This window comes from Narcine bancroftii, chromosome 6, assembly GCF_036971445.1.
Source record: "Narcine bancroftii isolate sNarBan1 chromosome 6, sNarBan1.hap1, whole genome shotgun sequence".
Taxonomy (NCBI): Eukaryota; Metazoa; Chordata; class Chondrichthyes; order Torpediniformes; family Narcinidae; genus Narcine; species Narcine bancroftii.
Window position 1 is genome coordinate 185,036,144 of NC_091474.1, and position 27,889 is coordinate 185,064,032.

General features: G+C 41.1%; 1 long non-coding RNA gene across 1 annotated transcript; it reads left to right on the plus strand.

Annotated features, from left to right (window-relative positions):
- The first annotated feature begins 10,690 nt into the window (after window positions 1–10,690).
- On the plus strand, window positions 10,691–23,570 carry LOC138737686 (uncharacterized). Its single transcript, XR_011341147.1, has 3 exons — window positions 10,691–10,730; window positions 13,704–13,821; window positions 23,209–23,570. It is a non-coding gene; the product is annotated as an uncharacterized lncRNA (long non-coding RNA).
- Window positions 23,571–27,889: the final 4,319 nt, after the last annotated feature.

Here is a 27,889-nt window from a genome sequence, read left to right on the forward strand (position 1 = left end):
GGTTAGGATTTTATTCCTTGGAGTGTAGAAGAATAACAGGGAAGATTTGATAGAAGTTTATAAAATTACGAGGGGTATTGGCAGAGTAAATGGGAGTAAGCTCTTTCTTCTTAGATTAGGAGGGATAAATATGAGAGGACATGGCTTTAAGGTGAAAGAGGAAAGCTTTGGGGAAACATTAAGGAGAACTTCACTCAGAGATTGGTGGGAATGTGGAATGAGCTGCCATCTGATGTAAATGTGGGCTCACTATTAAGTTTTAAGATTAAATTGGATAGATACATGGATGGGAGAGTTCTGGAGGGTTATAGACTAGGTGCAGGTCAATGGGACTGGCGGAATGATATTTGAGCATGGACTTGAAGGGCTGAATGGCCTGTTTTCTGTGCTGTAGTGTTCTATGATTCTAAATGGCAGAATATATAAGGGAGAACAAGTGAATGACCATAAAATATAGAAGAATTAGGTAATTCAGCCCATCGAGTCTGCTTCACCATCCAAATCTTGGCTACTGTATTTTTTTTCCAATCCCATTCTCCAACATTCTCCCTATATCTTTTGACACCCATTACTAATCAAGAACCTATCAACCTCCACTTTAAATATACTCAATGACTTGGCCTCCACAGGTGTCTGTGGGAATGATTTCCACAGATCCACTGCTCTCTGGCTGAAGAAATTTCTTCTCATCTCTGTTCTCAAGGGATGCCTTTTTATTTAGAGGCTGAGCCCCCTGGTCCAAGACCCTCTCACTAATGGAAATATCTTGTGTGTACACTATCAGCCTTTCATATATGGAATGTTTTGATGAGATTTCCCCCGCCCCATCCTTCTAAACTCCAGTGAGTACAGGATCAGAGCCGCCAACAAACGCTCCTGTTACATTAACCATCTCATCTGTGGGATCATTCTCGTTTACCTCCTCTAAACCCTCTCCAGTACCAGCACATTCTTGTGTATGGGGCCCAAAACTGCTCACTTTTACCAATGCCTAACAAAGCATCAGCATTACATCTTTTTTATACTTTAGTCCTCTAAAATGAAAGCTAACATTGCATTTATCTTTCTTACTGCAGGTTCAACCTGCAAATTAATCTTTAGGAAATTCTGCACTTGGATCCCAAGTCCCTTTGGACATTTCCTTTCTGAATTCTCTCTCCATTTAGAAAATAATCAAAGCCTTTGTTCCTTCTACCATACTGCATGATCATACACTTCGCTACACTGTATTCCATTTGCTACTTCTTTGCCCATTCTCCCCCCTGTCCAAGTCCTCTGCTAATGCCTTGCTTTCTCTGCCCCTCCACTTATTTTTGTATCATCTGCAAACTTGGCTCACAATGCTATCAATGTCATCATCCAAATTACTTACATGTTATGTGAACAGTAGCAGGCCCGACCACAACCCCTTAGAAACACTACTTGTCACTAGCAGCCAGTTAGAAAAGGCCCTCTTTATTCTCACTCTTTGCCTTCTGCCAGTCAGCCAATCTTCTAGTCATACTAATATCTTGCCTATAATATTGTGAGCTCCTATCTTCTTTACCAGCCTCATGTGCTGCACGTTGTCAAAGGCCTTCTGAAAACCTAAACAGGATTCACTTGTTCTCCTTCATCTATCCTGCTTGTTACTGCCTCAAAAAAACCAGAATTTTCAGGCACGATCTTCCCATGCTGTCTTAGGCCAATTTTATCATGTGCTTCCAAGAACTTCGCCACTTCATCCTTAATAATAGACCCTGGAATCTTACCTAGCACTGAAGTCAGACTAAACAGCCTACATTTTCCTCTCTTTTGCCTCTCTCCCTTCAGTGACATTTTCAGTTTGCTAGCCATCTTGAACCATTCCTCAATAGTGATTCTTGAAAAATCACTACTGTCTCCACAATCTCTTCAGCTTCTCTTTCAGGTCCCATCATGTCCAGGTGACTTATCCACCATCCAACTTTTCAGATTACGTACCTTCTTCTTTGTAGTGGTAAATACACTTAATTTTGCCCCCTAATTCTCTTGAATTTTTGGCATGTCACTGGTGTCTTCCACAGTGAAGATTGATGCAAAGAACCTATTCAATTCATCTGCCATTTCTTTGTTCCTCATTATCACTTCTCCAGCATCATTTTCCAGTGGTCTAATGTCCACTCTTGCTTCTCTTTTACACTTTACATATCTGTAAAAATGTTGGGTATCCTTTTGTACAGTAATGGCCAGCTTACCTTCACATTTCATCCTTTCTTCTCTTATTGGTTTGTTTTAGTTGCCTTCTGTTCATTTTAAAAACTTCTCAATCCTCCAGCTTTCTACTTAATTTTTGCAGTATTGTATGCCCTCTAGTTTGCTTTGATGATGTCTTTGACTTCTTTTGTTAGCCACGATTGCCTCATCCTGCTTTCTTTGCAGTGAAATGATCATGTGTCTTCCAAATTAGTCCTTGAAACTTCTACCATTGCTGCTCTACTGTCACCCTTGCTAGGGTCCCCTTCCAATCAGATTTGGCAGCTCCTCTCTCTTGCCTCTGTAGTTATCTTTATAAAACTGTAATGCTGAGACATCCAATTTTAGTTTTTCTCTCTCACACTGCAGTGTGAATTCTAACATATTGTGATCACTACCTCCTAAGGGATCATTTACCTTAAGATCCCAAATCAAATCTGGTTCATTGCATAACAACAAATCAAGATTTCTCTTTTTCTTAGTGGGCTCAACCACCAGTCGCTCTAAAAATCCATCTTTTTTTTTTGAAGACTTTATTTAAAATTTTATAACATGAATACAATAGAGAATTACATTTAAAGAAAAAAAAATTAAAATAGTATGATTACAATATTACATCAGAAAACTACACAAAATAACCCCCCTGTTAATTGTAACACAATATTAATAGTCTAACTTAAAATTAGTCCAACCCTCCCCCCCCCCACAAAATAAAGAGTGACTAAAAATCCATCTTGTAGACATTCTGTAAATTCCTTCCCTTAGGATCGAGCACCAACCTGATTTTCCAGCCTACCTGCAGATTGAAGTCCCCCATGACATTCATAACATTGCTTTTCTTACATGCCCTCTCTAACTTCTGTTGTAATTTATAATATGTCAATTTATCCACTTTAGTTTTTAAAAAGAAAAAAGGTATAAATGGTGATAGATTGGAAAAAGGTCACCAATAAAATAATTTAGGTGTCCTTTACACCAGACTCCGAAAACAAACAAGCAAGGCCAGAAAGCAGTTAAAAGGGCAAGGGAAATGTTGGATTTGATTGCAAGAGGAAGGATGTACGGCTACAATTGGGTCTTGGTAAGAATACACCTGAAGCACTTGGGAGCTTTGATCTCCTTACCTTAGAAAGAATATTCATGCCATTGACAATAGAACAAAAAAAAATCATCAGAATAGCTGAGGAAAGATTGGATTGACGAGGTCTGCATTCACTGGAGTTTCAGGGGAATGAGAGGAAGTCTGATTGAAACATAAAATGTTGAAAGCTCAGTGACAGGCTCAATGCAGGGATGGTATTTCCCTTGGCTGAATGTTCTACAACCAGGGATCACACTCATGATATCAGATTAAAAGAGATTTTTTTTCCTCTCAGTGCTGCATCTGTGAAATTATTAACTCGAATGGCAGCAATAAGACTTCTAAAATCAAAGGACATAGGTTAAAGGATGAACTAAATAGATATTTTGCATCAGTCTTTACTGTGGAAGACACCAGTGACCTGCCAGAAATTCAAGAGAGTTAGGGGACAAAAGTGAGTGTATTTACAACTTTAATGGTACTGAGTTGGCAAATAGACTCAAACACCAAATATCATATTCCTGGTCCTCTTTTACTAAGTTCATGGAATGCCATAAGTTGAGCTCCCAATACTCCAACTGCCCTCCCAATGCCCCGACCGCGGATTTGGTCTAAAAAACTCAACTATTACACAAGTATATACAATAGTGCAAGATAGAGAAAAGTGAGGTAGAAGTGATTCGTTGTCCATTGAGAAACCTAATGGAGGAGGGGGAAGAAGCTATTTTTGTAACATAAAGTGTGTGCCTTCAGGCTCCTGTACCTCCTCCCTGATGGCAAGCAGTGATAAATTGGAATGGCCTGGATGGTGATGGAAGCTGCTTTCTCAAGATTTAAAATATGAAGACAGTATCTCGCAAAATATGACTCAGATTGTTGCAGTTCAGTCATACTGTCCAAAGTGGGATTAAGGAAATTTCTATATATCTAAATATTACTTTTCTCAAGCATAATAGAAAATGTGAACCTTCAAATCAATGTGCATATTACAACTTTAATGGTACTGAGTTGGCAAATAGACTCAAACACCAAATATCATATTCCTGGTCCTCTTTTACTAAGTTCATGGAATGCCATAAGTTGAGCTTCTACCATTACATGTGCCGCACTTTTCAATACACTTTCTCAGAGATAAAGATTCCTATTAAAATTATATATGCAATGATCTCAATTGTTTTCAGTTCTAAATGAAAATCTACTCTGAATGCATTCATTTTTCCAGTCCGGTTAATTCACTCTAAATTAGCCATTATCATTGCTGTTTAATCTATTTTTAAATTTTTAATTTAGAGAAACAGTGTGGTAACAGGCCCTTCCAGCCCACAAGCCCGCACCACACAAATGTGACCAATGAACCAACTAACCCTGTACATCTTTAGAATGTGAAAGGAAACTGGAGCGCCCGGAGGAAACCCAAGCAGGTCAGGGGGAGAACGTACAAACTCCTTGGAGACTGCAGCTGATGCAAGCACAATTGCTGATTCTGTAATAGCATTGGACCAGCATTGTGTACTGATAAAATGCTGTCTTTTATCTGGCCAGGATCAGGTTAAGTGGTTTCATGCCATTTGCACCAACCAATCTGTAATAGCATTCACAAATTCCATCCCAGCTAACATTGCTTCTCACCTAATGGTCATTGGAGCAAGAAGGTTCAGGATGGAACTGTTCAAAGTTCTGAAATGGTCAGAGAAAATCATTACAAGTTATTTTCACTGGGTAGTGAATTGGTAACAAGGGGTAAAATTTGCAGAACACATCAGATTTGGGGAGTAGTAAGCCTTGCAAAAATTTCTATCTAAATCAAAGAATAAAAGCCTACAGATGATGCTTATGAGTTCTTCATACATGGACTGTGAATGCAAAACTCTCTAAATTTGTCTCCAAAGGGAATAATTGTAATACCTGAAGCAAAAAGTTGGCAGTTTAAGGACTTTATTTTACTCAAGTGGATTTTAAGAACATAGAATTAAATATTTAGTGTAACGATTAGGGCAAACAATAATACTGAAGGGAAAATTAATTAAAAATTATGAACATGAAATAAGATTAATCCACTTGGTCCATCAAATAGGTTTCATTTAAATATGGCATTGCAATAATAAGCCAAATAGCCTCTTTCTCAGGTGAAGGTTATATAATTGTATCCTAACTTTTTTTCTCATAAATTATCCTGGAAGGTACTGAAGGAACAAGCTAAATGTGAAATCCATCCTTGCATCTCTGCCTGGGGCCCATTCTTATTTCTCAGCCTTTCCTTTTCCCGTAAATGAAAAAGGCAGATGTTTCTTTTTACAACTGCCATCAGAGACAGTTTCCATGACAGCAATTGTGAGTGTTGATGCAAATACTTTTTTGGCAACTGTGAATAATTATTCACGAATATTAATTTATCAGATCTTAATCTTGGATTGTGTCCATACCACTAATGTTAGAGAGTTTATTTTACATCCAACGAATCAGATTGGAGTGTATTTATACTTTGTTTATTGCCTAAATGTTTTAGCTGAGTGATTTCCACACAAAAAAAATGTTTATGATTATAAGTGGGATCAAGCAAAGTCCAATGAATGATGAGGCAAAATTGACATAGGGAATACAGGTAGTGTGTTCAGAGTTTGTGAAAGCTCAGAGCTGTGGTTTGAGAAACTCTCTGATAAAACAGATGCTGACAGTGAGAAAACTGAGGTCTCTGATAATGGATGGGAAAAATAAAAAGCTCAGGCAAATGAAGCTAACAGTGCATGAATGAGGACATGTGTCTAGGGTGGGCTTGAGAACAGAGAGATCAGAGCATCTGGATGTAGTCAGTTTGTAAACTGATGCAAATAAGCTGCTTTCTGTGCAGTGGTTCTATCTGATTAATTGTATAAGTAGGAAATAGTGCCATAAGGTTTCTATGAACCAACTGATTGCTTAACTATAAACATTAAAAGATGTTTTCACTATCCTGTTGGTTTTGATGCACCTGAAGCTTTTTTTTTTGTGAATTGTGTTTTCTATTTAACATTTTGTATCAAAATGTTTATCCAAATTCAGTGACCCAATCATTAAATATATCATCTCTCCCTTCCGCTCAAAAACTCAACTTGTTACTGTATCTTGCACCATGTAATATAATATTCTGATTTTGTGTTGGGAAAAGGTTGGACAATCAGAGGGATAACGTTTAGCCAAATATATTTCAACATCCCTCATGCTTGTCTTTGCTATCACAAAGCATTCCTTGTTGACAGCCCACATACAACTCATAAACCTGAGGTCATCTGAAACTCTGCTGCCTAGGTCCCAACTTACATTCACTGAAATGTCTCTGCTTGCTGAACTGTAATGGCTTCTAATAACAATGCTTCCAACTTAAAATTCTCATTTAGTTTTAAAATTCTCCATGACCTTGCCCTCTCTATCCTGCAATGTGGTCCAGCTGTACAACCTTTTGAGATATCTATCCTCTTACTTTTCTGGTGTCTGGACCATTCCAGATTTTAGTCACCCTACTAAAGATATAATCTCTGAGATACCTCACCAGAATCTCTCTCTCTCTCTTCTTTTCTTCATTGATTCTCTAACTATATTTGATCTGCGGCTATCTGACACTCATTGTTCCTTTTAATGTTTCTGCAAAAGCAAACAAAGGAAGAATGTTAATTTTTGCTTTAAAGCTTAATTTTGCAGCCTGATGTTACATGCTACTGGCTTGTAGTTTGTAGCCACCTTTATAAATGTTGGCTTGTTAGAAAATTTACAGATTAAAATGAGCTCTCCTCTCCTGATCTTTAACAGAAATCAAAAGTAATCTTTGCCGAGTGATCATTGCTTTGATGTTTCTTTTTATTGTAATAAAGAAACTTGGGTTATTTTGTATTATTTATTAACAACTCACAATCTTGTGTGGCAACCATTTTGCATCTAACCCGAGGTGGAACATTCATCTCTGACTCCCTCTAGTGGTCAGGGGGATTACCAACTCCCAATCACCAGATATCCTTTCCTAAAAAGATGTTCAATCTAGATGGTATTCATTTCAATTTAAAGTTAAACATTTACATTAAAAATTTTCTAACAAGCCAACATTTATAAAGGTGGCTACAAACATCAACAGCACTAACTTTTTAAGTGTGCAGTTCTTTTTATTTTAGAGATTCAGCCTGTCAGGTGCTTTGATAATGCATGTGGATCTTCTCAACATGGGAACATCTGTCAACTCCACTGATCCACTACTGTCTATCTCTGGTGGTGTTCCCTCTGTTGCTGTACAGGCTTGATTTTCAGCATTTGACTGTTCTTGAGTGTCTCTTGCATTTTCAGCAGGCTCTTTCGATTCCTCCTCAGTATTTGACCATCCTCTGTTCTGACAGCATAGGATCTTGGATTTACTTTATCCAGGACAGTGGCCATCTTGTCCCAGGTGTTGGAATCTCCAAGTCTCACTGTGTTGTGTTGTGCCAGTGGCCTTAAACTTCTTGGTGACTTGTCATAGTTGGCTTTTTGTTTTCTTTGCAGACACTTTTGTTTCTGTTTGTCATTTCTTTTCTTGTTTGGGTCTGCAGAGTAGGGAATTGTGGAGCACACTCTACGTCTCATCAGGAGGTCAGCAGGTGACATGCCATGTTCAAGTGGTGAAGCTCAGTAATTCAACAGAGCTAGATAAGAATCTGAGCCACTGTCTTGTGCTTTCTTGAGCAGCTGTTTAACTATGTGAAGTCCTTTCTCTGCTTTACTATTTGACTGTGGATGCAGAGGATTTGAACTCACATGTCAAAATCATACTCTTCTGCAAAGTTCTGAAATTCTCTACAACTGCAGCATGGTACATTGTCACTGTAGATGATTTGAGATATTCCATGTCTTGCAAAGATTGATTTCATATATTTGATCACACAGGCAGAGACATGTTAGGAAGCAGCGTAATCTCAGGATATTCGATAGATAGTTAATAACTACCATGTGATTCTTTCCATCCAGGTGGAACAGATCAGTCGCAATTTTGTGCTCTGGTAAGTCAGTTATGATCAAAGGTTCCTTTGCCTGCTTTGTGTAATGTTTCAGACAGGTATCAGCTTCGGACCATCCTGTCAATGTCAGCATTTATCCCTGCCCAATAAACAGCAGTTCTGGCCCTCCTCTTGCACTTTCCATTCCAAGTTGCCCCTCATGTAACCTCTTCAGCATCTCTTGTTGCAGTAATTGAGGAATGACAATTCTTCTCTATCTGAGTAGAAGCCCATTGACAACACTCAACTCAGCTCTGATGTTGTAATATTGCTGACATTCACCTCTAGGCCAACCTACATTCAGATTCTTGATGACCTTTTATAGAACTGTGTCCTTTTCTGATTCAGCTGCAATCTGCTTGGATTTCATGTGAGATATGGGATGAGATTCAGTGATCAGGTTCATGTGGAGATTCACTTCTGTCTCTGTGGAACTCTCATTGTGTGCCTCACTCTGCATTGTTACCCCTGATGATGCATCAGCTAACATAATAAGTTTTCCTGTTGTGTACACCAATTCAAAGTCATAACTTTGTAGCTTCATCATCAGTCTTTGAATTTGTGGTGCCATCTCTGTGAGATTTTTCTTGATTATGGCTACTAATGGCTTGAGGTCTATCTCTGCCACCAATGTTGGTAGACCATACACATAGCTGTGGAATTTATCAACTTCATAGACCAGACCTAGGCACTCTTTGTCGATCTGCGCATATTGGCATTCAGATGTGGTCATCGTCCTTGATGCATATGGACTGGCCTCCAATATTTTCCCATGGCCTGAAATAGTACAGCACCTATTCCATCTTTTGAAGCTTCTGTAGATATTTTCATCCTTCTGGATGTGTCAAAGAACGTCAAAAGCTCAATTTCTGTATTTAGAATGGTCTTCAGTCATCCCCATTCTTCCTTGTGGTTGGCCTTTGACTTGAATTCACAAATCTGCATTTATTGTGTATGCTTATTATGTTAAACCCAATAAAGAGAAAGAAATTGATTATTCCAAACACTCTCAATCTGCCCTTTTTGTCCGTGTGGCCTGGGCATGTTGAGAATTGCTTTCACTTGTTCTTATATGGTTTGACGTCACCCTCTGATAGCTTATCTCCTAGAAAGGTGATTTCCTTCACACCAAACTGATATTTTTCTCTGTTTATCTTTAATCTGTACTTCTGGATGCATTGTAGCACTTAGATGAGCCTCTCATTGTGTTTCTCTTGTGTGGATCCTCATAGGATCATGTCATCCATGTGTACATGTACACCATTTATTCCAAAAGGCATCTTCAGACAGGAGTATCAGCCAAATGGTGTATTAAATGTACAATACTTTGTGCTGTCTTCATGCAGTTTTATTTGCCAGAAGCCCTGGGATCCATCCAATTTGCTGAAAAACTTTTTGCAGCCATCTCACTTGTAATTTCCACCCTGTTTGGAATCTGATAATGTTCCCTCTTTATATTGGCATTCAAGTCTTTTGGGTCCATGCACACACTGTTCTTCTTTTTGACCCACACCATTGAACTTACCCATTCTGAGAGCTCCTCCACTTTTTTTTTATGACCCCTAGTGCTGTCATTTAGTTGAGTTCCTGCTTGAGCTTTTCTTTTAGTGGTGCTGGAACCTGCTTTAGGGCATGCACTACTGGCTGTGCGTCCTCCTTTTACTGCATCTTATAGGTGAATGGTAGAACTCCAAACTCCTTGAAGATGTCTGGAAATTTATCTAGTATTTCCTCTGTTCTGTTCGTTGGTGCTGTTAATGCAGTACACCCTCTTGACTAGGTCAAGTTTTCACATACTTTGTCACTAAGCAGTGAGTCATGTCCATCTGGGACTACTGCAAATGTGAGCTGGTGTTTTTTATCTTTAACTATCACCTTGAGTCTGCATGTACCTTTTGTGTCAATGTAATGTCCATTGTAGGCCTTGAGCTGAACAAAATTTGGATAGATATATGGTTTTATCTTCATTGCCCTGATGTCACGCTCATATCAAATTGGCCTTTACCCCTGTGTCCAGCTTGAAAGGAATACCTGCTCTATTTGCATGCAATGGCACCGTCCCCTTATGCTGCTCAACTCTGTTCACACTTGGCTGTTCAGCCTCTGTTGGTTTGAAACCTTCCTGCTCTACCATGCACATGAAGAATGCATCTCTGAGGGCAGTTTATTCTATAGTGTGTACACTTTCACTTCTGTTTAGTTCTCTTTGGAAAAACATTGCTTTGCATAGTGATTCTGTCCTTTGCACTTGTTACAGACTTTTCCATAGGCTGGACATTGTTTTGGTGCATGTTGAGTGTAACATCGTTTACAATTGAATGTCTCTCTGTCTCTGTTGTTTCCTATGTCTCGTTCTCTTTTGATGTGTGTGTCCAAACACTGTGGATTCGTGCTGCAGATCTAATTCACTGGTGTGGCATATCTTCACAGCTTCAGCTAAGGTAACCTCTGTCTCTCATAGCAACCTCTCTCTCACTTTCTTGTCAATAATTCCGAACACAATTTGATCATGGATCATTGAATCTTGCAGCGACCTAAAATTGCATGTTCTTGCTTTTAATTTCAATTCTCAAAAGCCATTTCTTTTTGAAAACATGATTAGAGAACCTAAGTACTAGACATAAAGGGCTTCACATTTTCAAGATGCCTCAGAATACACAATTGATAAAGTATCAACCACATTATGTGTTCCATCTCCCATATGAGTGATGTTATAATGATTAGATCATAGGTTTATAGCTATTGGTTGAAAGAAAAAAGATCAATCATAGCACCTGGATGAGCGTCCATTCCAGGTACCTGGGGAAGCACAAAAGCAGCAGTTGCTGGAATCTTGATCAGACAAAGAATTGCTTAGCAGGTCAAACAGCATCTATAGGTAGAAATGGTTAATTAGCATCTTAGTGACAGACCTGAATGCCTTATCAAGACTAAATGGAAGGGGGTGATATTACATATATAAAGAGGGGAAAAAGCTGTAGGAGTGTACAAGAGGCAAAAGGTATCGGACAGAAGGTGTGAGAGGTGGACAGATGGGTAGAGGGGGAGAGACCCTGCGTTGTCATTATCTGAGCTCATGGCTGGGAGTGCCAAATTGTGTTGAAGTACATTTTTATTTTTGCCTTTGTCTATCACTCCCTTCCCAAGTTCTTGGACATCAGAAAGACAAAAATGACAAGGTCAGGATTATAGTGAGCTGATATTGAAATTACAAAGTGCATGCTTATCCTGTCTCCATTTAATTCTTGGTTCTAATTGGTAACTGAGTGCACACAGTGCAATAATAGTGCTATGGCATTGACGATAATTGAAGATAATTTCATTGATTTTAAATATTAATATGGAATCATTGAATTTTTGTGGCATGGTAGCCAGACCTCTGGAACTACATTCCTTAAAATTTTAAATTGATAATTAAAAAAAAAAATTGACATACAACACGGTAACAGGCCATTTTGGCCCATGAGTCCATGCCATCCAATTTACAGCCCATTGAGCTGCACCCCCAGTACGTTTTTGAATGATGGGAGGAAACTGGAGCTCCCGGAGAAAGCCCATGCAGACACAAGGAGAACATACAAACTCCTTTCAGTCAGCACGGGATTCGAACCCCAGTCAAATCCTGATCGCTAGCACTGCAAAGGCCCTGTGCCAATCGCTACACCAACCATGCCTCCCAATGATGACGGCTGGTTCCTTTCAATGCTGTTTTAGTGTGTTCCGGAAAGCACCTGACAAGGTCAATGTTGTGGGCCTCCTCTTCTCATTAAACGGCTGCTCCACATGCTACCAAGAAGTTGCTATATTAGTGTGGAGACTGCGCAAGTTCAGAATTCTGTAAATACCAACTCACTTCACATATTTTGTTGACTTGTGTATGAAATATAGTGAGGGAGATGTCCATTCGTTACTAACTAGCAGGAAAATGATCGCCAATGCTTATTTAATTATAAATTTATTTGTTTGTACCATTTTGAGTGATTAGATTTTATATAATTTTAATTAATAAATTAAGATTTCTTTTTCTCACAGTACTTGCCAAAGGATCCAAATTAATGTTTCTCAATAAATGTAAACAAATTATTGGGTTTCATTCTGTTCTGACAATGGTTAACATTAAACCTTTTGTGTATTGGGTTGATTAATCTCTGGCTGGAAAAGCAAATACTCCCAGAAAGACACCCAGAAATCTTGGGTGATCTGGAAACTTGATGATATAAAAATTGGCAATTTTATTAGAAGAATTAGCATTTGAGTGAACCCTAAAAAACCGGCGATGATGATGATAATGGTCTTTTTGTTGCATTTGCAGATAAGACCATAAAAACATCCAAGTACCTCTGATTGATGTTAAAATATTGGCAGGGCTTCTAGTCCTGTAAGCTGTGATCTTAGTGAAATTGTAACCATTGCTTGAAACACCGATTAATCCATGTTTTTATTGTTAGTTAAAACATCCATGAAAATGTCTATATTTTGTACTTTCTAAATGTTTTACTTTGAAAAATGTGTTTCACCCTCGTAATATGTCACAACCAAGCAGGTGAGACAATGTTTGACATGTTGCAAGGAATGATGCGATGAAAATGAAGGTGACCATACCTTCATTTTTTTTAAAAAAAGTGCATGACGGGTCTATCAGCAAGACTGAGATGTAATGGTTGTTTTTGGACAACACAAACTCTACATCAAAGCTGCTGACAGGTTAATGTCTTCCCTCTGACTCGGTGACTTGCAGAAAAGATAGAAAGCAGCAGCAAGAACAAAATTCTATGGGATTTTCAATCTCCTAAATTCATCAAAATTATATACGGGACAGTTGTGAACGATATCTCGGGTTGCAGCACACAGTGTTCCTGAAAGCTACAAAATAAATGTACTCTCAAGAATGCATTTGACACAACTTGGGACAAGTAATAAATTTATGCCATGAATGTTCAGACAAAAAAAAAGTTAACTTGATAAATCTATATAAACTTTGTTTCAAAAATTACAGTACCCCACAAGATGATTTGGTTTCCAGTGAAAGATATGGGAATTCTAAATTTCTGAAGAAATAATATGGGTGCACCTGAAAATATTGTCATGGTACAATAACTTGGATTTTGCACAGTCCAAACTGAAGGATCACCCTTCAGCTATAATCAAACTCATGTTGCCTTGTTGTACCACGATCAGGGTTATTTTCAAAACATGCAAATGCAAATTATGACCTCTTGAGCAGAGTGAGAATAAAGTTGTTTTGTGTTTACTGTGCCTAGCCACAAGCTGAAACCAACGTGTCCCAGTCAGTAAGATGGTTGATCGCACCAATTGTCACGGTGCAATGATTGTTGGAATATATGTCTCTAACAATATTAAGAATATTAATAAAAATCAAGATGAAATAACATCTTGTGTATTTTGCCTTTTAGCCATGATGCAAGGTGACATAAATCCTGGAAGACGTCTGGAGGAAGTAGAGATTGCAGTGCCTTATGGACTAATAGCATGGAGATGTTGGGGCAGGTGAAGGGTGCAAAGAGCAAGCAAGTGAGTTGCATCAGAAGTGTTTATACAGTATAGATGAGAATTATCTCGAGCAATGGACAGTAACGGATTAACGACCACCTGGGCCCTAGGCTGAACTTTAGTAATTCCCCCCCACCACCTTTCCCCACCATGTGTCTGGTTACCCCCGCTGTCCTTCACTCCCTGCTGTAGCCCAGGCTGCCTCCGCAGACCCTCACTCCCCAGCGAGGACCTGGCCACTCGGGCACCACTCGCTACTGGCCTCTCATTTAGCAGTACTGGCCAGCGGTCAGACACTGCCAGCCACGCGCTCCTGCTGTTATTCATTTACTACCACAGGTGACAGGCTAGACATCAGTATTTCGGAGGCCCCCCCCACCACACACATTACAAATCTTCATGCTGCTGCTGCCAACTCCCAGAAACCACCACGCGTATCATCCCAGCAATAGCGCAGCGTTGACTTTGGCCCACAGTCATTGGTAGAATCAGGGTGTTGGAAAACATTGCACATGCTCCTTAAGTCACTTCCGTGTCGCGACTGCGCCCTCGGCTCCTTCAGTGGAGATAAGGTGTATTCTCGCCATGGTGAGAATGCCATATTTCTGGTGGCTATGAAACTGGCCGCTCTGCTGTTTGGTGTTCTGTGATGTTTGCCCCAGTCACTTTTCAAAATATCAAGCGCCCCAGGTTTCCTAAGCCTGGTTTGGCATTTTGGAGCCTTGATTGATGGGTGGACCCAGGACGATCATGAACCCATATTGACAAGTGATTACACTGGTGTACTAGTGGTTAATGACAGACCCCCTTACCTTCCGTGTCCCTAGGCTTCAGCCTACTCAGCCTAATGGTTAATCCACAGTGGCAGTGGATCTCAGACTTTTTTTTTATCCTCGAGGCCACTTTAGTGTTCCTTTACTCACTGCAGACCACCTATAACAAAGCCACAGACCACAAGTGGGAAGGGGGTGGGGTGGTGGGATGTGCTGGCAAGCTTCATTGTGTATCCCCATGGGAGTCCTTTCATCTGGATGGCAGAGCAAACAGCTCCGACTTTATGGGAAGCACACTCTCCCAATCCCTCTGCTGATTATTCATGAGAGCAAATACCACCAATTGACAAGATGCATTTAATTTAGAAAAATGTCCCAATATACGTTACAAGGGATTAGTAAATAAAAGCTGATAGTGAAAATGTAAGACTTGAATGCAGATGAACAAAATGTGGTTAAAAGGACAGGTATTAGAGGGCTATTTAAAGAAGAAGAGATGGAAAAACAGAGAATGGGGAATGGCTTAAATGGAAGCAGTGAGATCAGTAGACATGGACTTGATTGATGAAACTGTCTTGTTGCAAATTAACTCATACAGGTCAAGTTTTAGATGACCTAATTTACAGAGAATAGAATGATAGAGCCCATCTCGGAAAATATTGGACTGAGACAAAGTAGGTTGCATCAGGAAAGTGAACATAAGATTCAAGATTCCAGATTCCTTTCTTGTCATGAACTATGCATAAATTAGTAAAGAAGGTAAGATGTTTATCCTATGGTCAGATAATGACTTCTAGGTAGAGAATGGAAAGAGCTGTCTCAATCACACCACATTGATGGTGATGGTGGATGATGACATGATCTGAAATGGACGAGAGGGAAACATTTATTATAGGCATGTCAGATGTTATGAGTCACTTTGATTGCAGGGATTTCAGTACTATGGCTGAGGTGAAAATCTGATAAGAGGTTTTGTTCAAGGGCTTTCAGGAGAAGAAAATGTGGCTAATGTGAATGACAGTTTAAAGACTTTGAAGAGGAAAAGAAGGTAGTGAGAAAGGCAAGAACTGCAGATGCTGAGATCTTGAAAGCATACAATGAGAAGCTGGAGGAACTCAGAAAATCAGGTAGCATCCATGGAGGAAACAATAGTCAACAGTCCTGGTCTGGAAGTGACTATTCATGGGATGGAGAGTTTTTTTGAGAGGGTAACAATAAAGTTTTGGTGAAAAATAGCTGAAGAGAAGTAATCATTAATGGTAACAACCAATGTAGGATCTGAGAAGGGAAATTGGGTGGTAAGCAATTTAGTGAGAATGGCATTGAGGAAACAGCAGATGAATGTGACGGACAAGATGAGCATGAAGAGAATAAAAGGGGTGCAGGAGAAAAATTAGAAAAACATTGCAATTTTATTGCAAACAAAATGGCATTTTTGGCTTTGTGATTTTGGGGAAGATGTGACATGTTAGATTCCATCTTAGTTCATAAGTTCATCACATTTGTTGTTGAAAATCAAGGTGGAGGATACAGGATACAGAGGTCCAAGCTTCAAATATCTTTGCAATACCAGTTGTTCCCAAATGTTGGAAGATGGGAATAGGATCCAGCAAAACTTTATATGGTTCTCAACAGAATTCAATAAGATCTGGGCATGCAAGATAAACTTCTAAAGTTGGAGTCTGGTATCAGATGAGACAATTTGATTTCAGTTACTCAGATTAGATATGCAGTGAGACCATAAATCACATGATCTTGCCTCACCTAAGTTATGCCTTGACCCTTCATTAAATGACAAAGAGATCAGTTTGGTGGAAGCCAAATGGAATCTGTAAAAATTGGTAGAAACCAGAAGTGGTGATGATGACAATGTCGAGTTTATTATCAAACACATTGGACATTGTACGTACGCACCAAAATTCTTACTGCAGCTGAAGAGGTACTTCGTAAAAAAAAAACACTTCTACAAAAGCAATTAAAATAGTATACTTAAATGAATCAAAAACAGAAAATAAATACAAGATGAAATAAATGGATAATAATTTACATTTATCCTAGTAAGAGAAAAGTGACTTTGCAAAAGTTTAGACTGTCCTTTTGTGGTGTCATCAGAGAAATCCCTGCTTAGAATAACAAGGGCAGGTTTAAAAGTCTGATTGCAATTGGAAAGAAATGGTTCTTCAACCTAGAGGTGCTTGTCTTCAGGCTTCTTTACCTTCTGCCCAAAGGTGGAAATGAGATGAATTTGAGGCCAAGGTGAAGGGAGTCCTTTATAACGTTACCTGCCCTCTTGCATTCAAAGGATGGGAGGTCAGAGACTGTGATGAACCTGCTTTCTTCTGGGGCCTTCTGCATTCATGAGCAGTTGAATTACCAAATCAGGCTGTGATGCAACCAGTCAGTATATCTTTCACAGTTCACCTGTAAAGGTTTGATAGTTTATCTGACAACATGCCAATTTCTCTTGAGACGACATAGAAAGTAGAGGTGTTGGAATCCCTCCACAGTTGCCTTAATGTGCTGGCTCCAGGGGAGGTCTTCTGAAATATGAACTTCCAAGAGCTTGGAAGGTACTAACACTCTCCACTATCCCAGCAATGTCGATAGATGTGTGGTCCTCTCTTTCCTAAAATCCACAATATAAGCTCTTTGTTCTTGGTGACATTGAGTACATGATTGTTGCTCTGGTATCACTTAACAAAATTCTCAGATATCCATCCTGTATTCTGACTCATAATTTCCACTTATTTTGGCAAAAAATGTGGTGCCATAAGTGAATCTGTAGATCATGTTGAAGTTGAACTTGGCTAAGCAGTTGTGGGTGTACAGGAAGTCAATTAAGGGGCTAATCACACAGCCTTGGTATGCTCCTATGTTTATGGTCAGTATGGAGGAGGTGATGTTGCCAATTTGCACTGTTTGGAATCTATCCATGAGGAAGTCATGGATAAAGTTGCAGTGGGATGAATGGAATCCCAGATCCTTTAGCTTGGTTAATAGTTTTGCTGGTTTGAATGCCAAGTGCAGTCAATGAATAGCAGCTTATTGTAGGTGCCTGTGGTCCCGTAGAGGGCCAGTGAGGTGGCATTTGCCATTGCTATTTGAAGTGAGTCCAGATCCTTCCAGGGATAGGAGGTGAGTTGCTCCAAAACTATCCTCTCAAAACATTAATTACAATACACATCAGTGCCACTAACCCATAGTCATTGAGACATGCCACCTTGTTCTTCTTGGGCACTGGAATGGAAATCCTTTTGAAGCAGGTTTGGTAAAGCTACACTTGAAATACTGTATGCAATTCTGGTTGTCCCATTATAGGAAGGACGTGAAAGCTTTGGAAAGGGTACAGAAGATGTTTACTAGGATAATGCCTGGTTTAGAGGATGTGAGTTATGGGCAGATATTGGGTGTAGGAGCCTGAGGATGATAACATCATGAGTGGCATTGAAAGGGTGTACAGTCAGGATTTTTTTTCCCCAGGGCAAAAGTGCTAAACAGTGGGGAATATAAGTTAGCGTAGAAAGTTTAAGGGAGATGTGCAAGGCAAATATTTTGTTCAGGTGCCTGATTTGGTTTGCCAGGAGTAGTGGTGAAAGTAGATAAAAATTGGAACATTTAAGATGCTTCTTGATAGACACATGAACATGAAGGGGATGAAGGGTTAGCTATGTATCAGATGGAAACAGCAAATTTCTTGGTTTGATTTAGTGATCATGTTCAGTGCAGACATATGGATTGAAGATCCTGTTTTAAAACTGGATTGTGTTTTTTTCTGGGCAATTGGAAGCTGAGGCTTCCTGATAGAGCTTTATGAAATTATGTGAGGCATGGATCTTTCTCAAGATGGAAAAGGGTGTAACTTTATGGTGATCAGGGGAACGTTTAAAGGGCATGCGTGAGTCAGTGGTTTTTACACAGGGTATGGCAGGTACCTGGAATGGATTGGCAGGATGAGTGTTGGAAGCAGACTCAATTGTGAAGTTTAAGAAGCACTTCGACAACCACAAGAGTACAGTATGTGGGGAATCCTGTGCCAGCAGATGGAATTTGTTTACTTGGCATTATGGTCAGCCTAGACATTCTAAGCCAAAGGCCTTGTTCCAGTACTGCATTCTTCTATATTCTAATTCCATTTAAGAGGGATCCACTTTGGTGGGGCTGGAGCCACATATAGGCCAGAACAGGAGGAGACTTCTCTGAAGATCATTAGTGAAACAGGCCTTTTTCTTTCAGATATTCAGCACCTACTGTTTCTTTGTCTTCAGTGAACCAGGTACATTTTGTTAGCATTTGCTATTTTTAACTAGTATGGAAGGATGTGAACTCAGTTTGTTAATCTGTTCTTCTGCATTAATTTAACCACACTATCATCATGTTTTTATAACACATTATAATTTGTTCTTCAAAACATCATCAGAGCATCTCTTCATATCTACTATATGCAGAAAATAATTCCAGCTGTTAATCATTGTATGATGTGGTAATTAATTCTGTATTGGTTTACTACACAGTTTGATTTAACCTGGAGTGATGTCTGGGTTAACATTTTCATTTTACAGGAAAACCCCCTGATACCTGGCATATATGGGGATTGGTAAGTGTGTTTTCCAATAAATTAAGACTTACTCTTACAATACCTAACTAATACACCTGTATTAAACAGTTTAGGCAGGGTTCTAAGATGGCACAGAGAGTCAGTAGGTGCAAGGCAGAGCTCCTTAGGATAAAGAAGTATAAAGACAGAAAAAAGAGGATCCCCTTTAAATAAAACATATAGGACGAAAGAAGACATCAAAGAAATACAAAGCAAAAGAAAATTGGAAGAAAGTAAAAATCAAAGCAGAAGAGAAAACAGAAGAGGAACGGCTCATGGTAGTGGTGGTAGGAGGAGGCCGACTTTGGGCCCAGGCAAGCATTAGCCACGATGATGGCGGGAGCGGAGCCCCAGGTCACCCCGCAGGACGAACACTCAAGATGGCTTCGCGTGAAGGGGAATATGAGGAGGCTGTGAACGAGGAGGTGGGAGCGCCATTGGGCAACCACAGAGTGTCGGCAGGTGCATCTTCGGGCAACCACAGAGGGTTGGCGGGAGCATCGTCGGGTGACCACAGAGGATCTGCAAAGGCCAGTGGGCGGTAGAACATACTTGGGCCTGGAGAAGTGATGATGGTGGTGGCGGCGGAAAAGGGGGAAAAGAAAAGGACACTCACCTGGTAAGATCCATCCGAACGGGGACCAGGAGAGGGAAGCAACGAAGGGCACATGAGGTGTTGGGACTGGCAAGCTGAGGGACTAGGCTGCAGGGATGTCGAGGATGAGATGCAGGGAGGACGAGAGGCAAGGGCAACATCAGCCCAAAGACCTCGGAGGAAGAAGAGGAAGAGTCAGAAGGGGAGGAGAAGGAGGAAAGAAATGAGCTAAATAGAAAGAATGTCAAGGGAAAAAGGAAGCAGAAGACTTGGTGTCCTCTGCCAAGGACATTATGGACGCTATCCACTAAATGAATAATACATGAAAAAAATTGATGGGTGTGCAGAATGCCATCAAAGTTAGGCTAGGTAATTTAACCATAAAGGTGGAAGTAACAGAAGGAAGAATAGAAAGAGTGGAAGAAAGGCTGGAAAAAAAGGAAAGTGAGATGGAAGTGTGGGGGAAGGAAAAAGAAAGAATATGGGAGAAAATGGATGCTCTAGAAAATTTCAGTAGAAGGAACAATATCAAGATTGCAGGGGTGAAGGAGGGTACAGAGGGAAGAGACCCATTGGGGTTCTCTAAAAAGTGGATCCCTGAGATGTTGGGGAAGGAAAAAAATTACGGATGATTTGCATATAGAAAGGGACCACCGATCTCTTGTGCCCTACCTGGGTCCAAATCAATGACCCTGCTCTGTCCTGGTTCAGATCCTTCGCTACCAGGGCAGAAAGAGAATTTATGGGTAGTGGCAAGGGGAGTGAAGGAGCGAGGGAGTCCAGCAGAGTATGGAGGAGTGAGAGTCCTCTTTTACCCAGATATAGATGCGGTGCTTTTAAAGGTGCAAGAGGGAATTTGACCAGGTGAAAAAAAAATCTTAGGCAGAACCCTCCTTCATCCTGTAATAAGAGCAGGAGGGGAAAAAAGGATTTTTACGGACCCTGGGGAGGCAATGGACTATGTGGAAACCCTGCCAACCTCCCAGATGTAAATATAAACAAGGGAAAAAAAGGGGATTGATGGAATATCAGTTGTATATACTGTAAATGTTATGATTATGAGGGGAAAGTTTCATTGTATTTTATTGTGTTATTGTTGAAAGAAGGTTGGCTAAGTTAAAAAAAAAGGATACGGGGAGCTCAAAGAAAAGGGGGTGGGACTAGTGTAAGTCTGAGATGGGTGCATTAGGCATGCCCCAAAATGGTGGGGGAGTTGGCGCCAATATTTTAGGTAAAAGGGGAAAGGATTTTTTGGGGATATTTTTTGTATTTCTTCAAATTGTTAGTTTTAAGTTTTTTTTAAAACTTGCTTAGGTTTTGTTTGGAGCATGGCCATCTGGGTCAGATGTCTACAAAAGACAAGCAGGATGAAAGATAAATATCAGAGGAAAAGAAGAAAGGTGAGAATGCAATGGGAGGGCTCTGGTGTAATGTATAATACAATTAAGTGCAGGCATACATAATATTTTTGCAGGAGACACACCTTACAAAGCAAGAGCATATAAAGTTAAAGAGGGGGTGAGTGGGTCAGGTGGTGGTGTCCTCCTTTAATTCCAGAGCCAGGGAAGTGGCTATCCTGATAGGGAAGAATGTTCCGGTGATGGTCCGGGGTGTGATCACAAATCCGGCCAGGAGATTTACAATGATGCATTGACTCCAAATCATGGACACTTACATGCCCCAAATTTTGATGATGAACAATTTATACAAGACATATTCTTAAAGGTGTGAGAATGTCTTAATTTGAGTGAATTTCAATTTTTGCCTGGATCCAGTCATGGAGAAGTCAGCAAAGAAAGTAACAAGGGACAGGACAGCAACCCAATTGGAGGGTAGGATAGTGGTGACAGAATACACAGCTGAACTACTATCTGACCATTCACGCTTGACTCTGCCCATTATAATGCCAGATAAGCAGGCCAAGATGTGTTGATGGCACCCTAACTCATTGCTGTTGGGAAAACTGGAATTTTGTAGCTTCATTAGTCCCTCTACTGATAATAACTTCCTAATATGGGCTTATTTAAAGGGCCAGATAATTGAATACCAAGAGCATCAAAAAGGGTCACATGAAGGAGGTTAATGCTTCAAAACAGGAGATAGCCCACTGGAAAAGGATTAACAAAGAGCGGGCACTATAGAAAAATACAGGAATTTGGTGAATGAAAAGCTCAAATATAATACGTTACAAACATATAAGACAGAAAAGTTGATTTTAAGATCTAGACAGCAGTGTTATGAGCTGGGGAGAGGGCCCATAAAGTCTTGTCCTGGCAAGTGAGGGCAGATGAAGCGTCAAGAATAATTAATGTGATTCAAACAGGGGAAGGCATGATCTAAAATAAAACAGAAGAAATAAACAAAACAGTTTTAGAAGGTTTTATAGGAATTGTATAAATCTGAGTAGGGGGAGATCCTACAAAATTAGATGATTTGTTGCTTTCATTGGAACTATGAAATTTCAATTAGGAAGAGCGAAGGGGCTGAGTGCCCATTTCTCTAAAGAGGAGATTGCATGGACCCTGAGCTCTTTGCAGGCTGGAAAATCACCGGGGGAGGATGATTCCCAGTTGATAAGGTCCTTTTACACTTCCCCTGAAACCAGTATTTAATTGCTTTTTACCATTTCATTTACCTGTGTGAACATGACCAACATGGTATGGGGTGTTATTTTCATCCTAGTTCTTACCCGCCAAGGTACCAGAGCTTTTCGCATTGACTCCAGTGTAAATGGCCTACCCACCTTCCTGGGTCCAAGATGGTGACACATTGATGACATTCAGTGATTGCGACTTTTCCGTGGTAGTTTCAATAGGATTTGCAGCAAGAAGATAGGGAAGGTGTGTGGATATTTTAAATTTGAGTTCATATCTAATTTGAAGATGGCAAATTGGGGTGATAAGAAGGTGAGGGAGCTCCTTTTCCTCAGAGGGGAAGAGGAGATAGAAAAGCATCTTACAGGGACAGTGAAAGATTGGACATTGTATTAGCGGATGGCACAGCTATTGAAGGAGTGCAGGTTTTCAAGGGAGAAGGCCTATATAATTAATAATCTAAAGTCCCTCAAGCGAATATTTCATGCAGTCAATGACCACAATTCAAGGAGTGGCAAAGGGCTGTTGAAATGGCCCTATTTTGAGCAGTGCTACTCAGTCTGGGGCTAAGGCCAATCTGCAAACCCTGTCACCCTTGTGAGCACCATAGAGGATGCAGTCTCTCCTGAGACAGTCCTAGCTGCATCTGCGGCCTCCTGCAGCAGTGGTGCTGACTGGGACATGACCGGCAGTGAAGCAGATGTCAACAATGTAAATGTTGAATCTGTGCCTCTTGATCAGCCAGGTAAGAACAGTTTTGCTTATGAATGCTATTTTTCTCGTGTCCTTCTGTAAGTGCTTGCCCATTAAGAGCCATCTAGCTAATTTCCCTTGTGTTTCATTTGTTCTCAGATGAAGCATGGCCATTTGGAGGCGCAGAGGTTGGCACACAAGAAGAATGATAAGCGCATGGATGCCTTTGCCAGAATGTTGGACAACATGTAGCAAGAAAGGCATGCACAGACTGCCCTTATGTGAGAAATGGTTTTACACAAAGCACATCCTGCTCCAGGTAACCCTGCTCCCGCTCTTCTGCACAGAACTTCACTGAGCTCCTGCAACCCCGCACAGTATCATTCAGCACCACAAATTCATACTGAGGGATGTGAGGAATATGAGTCTTTTGACTCTTTTGACTCCTCTTCTTCCTCCTCCCACTTCCAGATGTTGCAATGATTTAACAGTTGCATTAAAACATGTTTATTGTTGTTTGTTCAGGTTTACATTTAGTTGCCCATAGTTATTCACTGATGGACTCACCGTTTTGATTGTCAAATGTTATTTACAATTTTTATTTGCACTACTTTTTCTTTACATGTGCAATAAACTTTTGCAAAAATGCATTATTTACATAATTTGTTAATAGAATTGACATAATTGCTTCACAAATAGCCTGGTGACTCCATGCTTGTGCACCCTGATAAGCAACTCAATCAGGCTCAGGGAGTTTGGGTAGCTCAGTGATCCACTCGGGCATGAAGGGCTCCTTGTTAATTTCACATATATTATGTAGGACACAACAGACAATAACAACATCTGACACTAAAGTGGTACAAAGATCAAGTCATTTGGCGAGGCACCTCCAGTGACCTTTGAGATGCCCAAAAATATTCTCAACCACCTGCCTTGCAGAGCTCTAATGATAGTTGAATCTTCACTGCCGTTGATCAAGAGCTTGGAGTTCATGAACACCTTCATTAGCCAATTCCTGATGGGGTAAGTGGGGTCTCCGATTAGGAGCACAGGATTTCAACTCCATTGATGGTTTTGGATTTCTGTAGGCAGAAGTTCTGACAGCACAAGCATTAATGACCATTGCACAAAACAAGGATGTAACCTGACCCTTAGTCAGCCATTCTTTCAGTTTATAACAATATTAATTTCACTTTGATTGAGTCCTATATGCTTGCGCAAGCTACACATATGTCATTGTTCAATGGTGCATTACACTTCCTTCACAAGGGAAGAGATACCCTCCCTGATCCATGGCCTTTCTGTAGATGGGCGAGTTGGCTAAAAATTGAGAATCATGTGTTTGACCAGGCCAATCTGTGAAGCTGGAACAACAAAAACAGAGCGTGAGGTACATTGATTGTGGAAGACAAATAATTGTAACTCAGGCCATGATCCTTACCAGCAGTTGTGGTCAACAACAGCTTGAAGAACAATGGAATGCCATCCTTTCTGATTGTTATAGGCTGGTGCATCTTCATGGAGGGAAATGATGGGAATAGGTGTGCGATCAGTAGCACCAGCACATAGTGGGTACCCCCCCCCCCCCCGCTCTGCAAATCTGTCCATTGTATCATTGTATCCTGAAAACATGTAGGTCAACAAAACATCTGGAAAGGGTTCTCTTCAGCACTCCACTAACTTGGCACATGAAAACATGCACACAGTTGTGATACCTTCACCAAAAATATGACTAATGAATGGAATTTCACGTGGGGTGGCATACCACCTTAGAGCAATGGCGAGTCTGAGCAAGGTACCTGTAACCTGATTGATAATACTTGGAGACTTGTGTGGAGCACAAGCACGCTTTTATTAACTTACAATTAATGGCCGGTACCTACAATGGTCTTCAGGTAAATTGGAGGGAAGGCGGGAAAATGGGTTTATATCAGGACCGATGGGGTCGACCTAAGAGGAGGGGCCAGTTGTCTAATCTACCCATAACAGTAAATTTCAGTTCACTGCATTCACCCCTTCAGAAGAAAACCTGTGTGTGGAAACAGAGACCACATTCAGCAACATGAGGTTTTTACAATTATTTGCAAGTTGAGTCTGTCAGGAGGCCTGGTTATTTTGGTTGTGCACCTTAGAACTGGTGGACTTTTCCTCATCCAGAACTTCCTGTGCCTCCTGTGGGTCTTGAATACTGGAACTCAAAGGGGTTACGTGGTCGGAACCATGTGGTCCGGAACCCTGCGCAGATTATTTGGAGGTTCCATGTCTATTGTGGTGTTGGGACCCGAGTTCCTGAAGATGATAGGTCGTTGATCGAGTCGGTGTCCTCCCTGCCATCTGGGTATACTACATAGGCATACATCGGAGTTGCATGCAGAAAGTGCACTTTCTCGACCAGAGGGTCCGTTTTGCTTCTCCTCACGTGCTTTTTCAGCAGGGACCGGTCCTGGTGTTGTTCGCCAGGCTGGAAGAGTGATCCCTGATGTGGATTTCCTCGGGAACGCAAACATTAGTTTGTGAGGAATCACATTGGTCACAGTGCAGAGAAGCGATCTTATGGAGTGGAGCACAGTGGGCAGAACCTCTTGCCAGCATGAGTCTGGAATACCTTTAGACCAGAGAGCTAATTTCACAGCTTTCCAAACTGTTGCCTTCTCTTTTTCAAATTGTTTGTTCCTCCGCGGGTTGTAGCTAGTCGTCCTGCTTGAGGCAATACTCTCTTACGAGCAGGTATCGATGTAGCTCTTCACTCATAAGTGATGAGCCCTGGTTGCTATGAATATAGCTGGGATACCCAAGCATGGTGAAAGTGGAGTGCAGAGCTCTGAGGACTGAGGTGGTGGTGGTGTCTGTGCAGGGGATAGAAAACGGAAAACGCAAGTACTCATCAATAATGTTAAGAAAGTACATGTTTCCATTGATGGAAGGAAGGGGCCCCATGAAATTAACGCTGAGTCATTCGAAGGGGCGGGAAGCTTTTATCAGCTGCGCTTTGTCAGGGCGGTAGAAGTGTGGTTTGCACTCAGCGCTGACCTGGCATGATCTGGTCATTTCCCTGATGTCTTCAATAAAGAAGAGCAGGTTGCGTGCCTTGACGAAGTGAGCCGTGTGGGTGATGCCCAGGTAGAAGAGCTCATCGTGAATTGACCGCAACTGGCTGGTGTGTGTAGCAGCATAGCTTCCTCAGGATGGGGCATCTGGAGGCTCACTGAGTGGACCTGGCCTATACACTATCTCCTAGTTATAGGTGGAGAGTTTGATCCTCCACCTTGCGTTCTTGTCATTCTTTATTTTCCCCTTTTTGTGTTATTGAACATGAATGATACAGATCGCTGATCAGTGAGCAGAGTGAATTTCCTGCTGACCAGGTAGTGCCTCCAGTGCCTGATGGCCTTCACAATGGCTTGAGACTCCTTCTCCACAGATGGGTTTCGGAGCTTGTGGCCTTTCAGGGTGCAGGAAAAGAAAGCTACCGGTCTGCCTGCCTGGTTAAAGTCATGGTCAGATATATGTTGGAGGCATCACTCTCCACCTGGAATGGTGTGTTTTCGTCCACCACATGCAAGGTGGTCTTTGCAATATAGCTCTTGACGTAGTTAAAAGCGCATGAGAAAGAGGTGGATTTTTAAAGGGGGAGGACCTTGTCAGCATAATGAGGTACCCACTGGGTGTAGTATGAGAAGAAGCCCAGGCAACTCCTTAAAGCTTTCATGGTCCTTGGGATTGGGAGGTCTAAGAGGGGGCGCTTACCTCATAACCCAGGATAACTAGATGTTTAGTCTGGACCACACACTCACTGACATTGTACATGAGGTTCAGGGATTTGGCTGTGTGGAGAAACTTCTGGAGATTGGTGTTGGTGTCGTGATCCTCCAGGTTGTGTCTGCATATGGTGACGTTGTCAGGATAGGGGAAGATAGCCCTTAAGCCATACTTATCTACCATTTCGTCCATCTGCGTCTGGAAGACTGAGACCCCATTTGTAATACCAAAAGGGACCCTCAGAAACTGATAAAGCTGTCCATCTGCCTCGAATACTGTGTAGAGATGGTGCTCAGAACAGATTGGTAGCTGGTGATATGCAGCTTTCAGGTCAACGATTGAATAGACCCAGTATTGCGCAATTTCATTTACCATGTCCGAGATTCAAGGGAGGGCTATGTGTCCAGGAGTGTGAAGCAATTAATAGTTTGGCTATAGTCAATCACTAACCTGAGCTTTTCTCCCCCCATCACAACTACCACCTGGGCTCTCCAAGGGCTGTTGCTTGGTTCAATTATTATTTTCTTTAAGCAGCTGCTGTGTTTCGGCTTTAATACTCAGTTCCCTGAACTATATCGCCTGCTCTTTGTGGCTATCAGCTTATAGTCGGGGGTTAGGTTCTGAAACAAAGGCGTGGGGGGGGGGGGGGGCAGGGGGTCGATGTTCAGCATGGAGAGACTGCATGTAGTGTCTGGTTTTTGGGACCTTCCATTCTGCACTGAGATTGGTGGGAGTGGGCCTGAGTACCCCATAGTCACGCTTTTGAGGTGACACAAGAAGTCCAGGCCCAGCAACACAGAAGCGCACAAACCTTTCAATGCATACAGTCAGAACTTGCAAAATTACCCCCCCCTTTACAGTTAAAGGCACAGAACAATACCCCTCTATATTCGCCGAATATGATTACAACGCTAGATAAATATGGTAGTCCATTGGGTAAACCTTTAAGTTATACTGCCATGCAGTCGCAGAGATTATAAAGCTCTCAGTTGAGCCAGGGTCTATTAAACAATCTATCAGATGGCCGTTTACCCTCACCTCCATCGTCAAGTTGTTCAGCTGGTGGGGTTTTGCCTGGTCG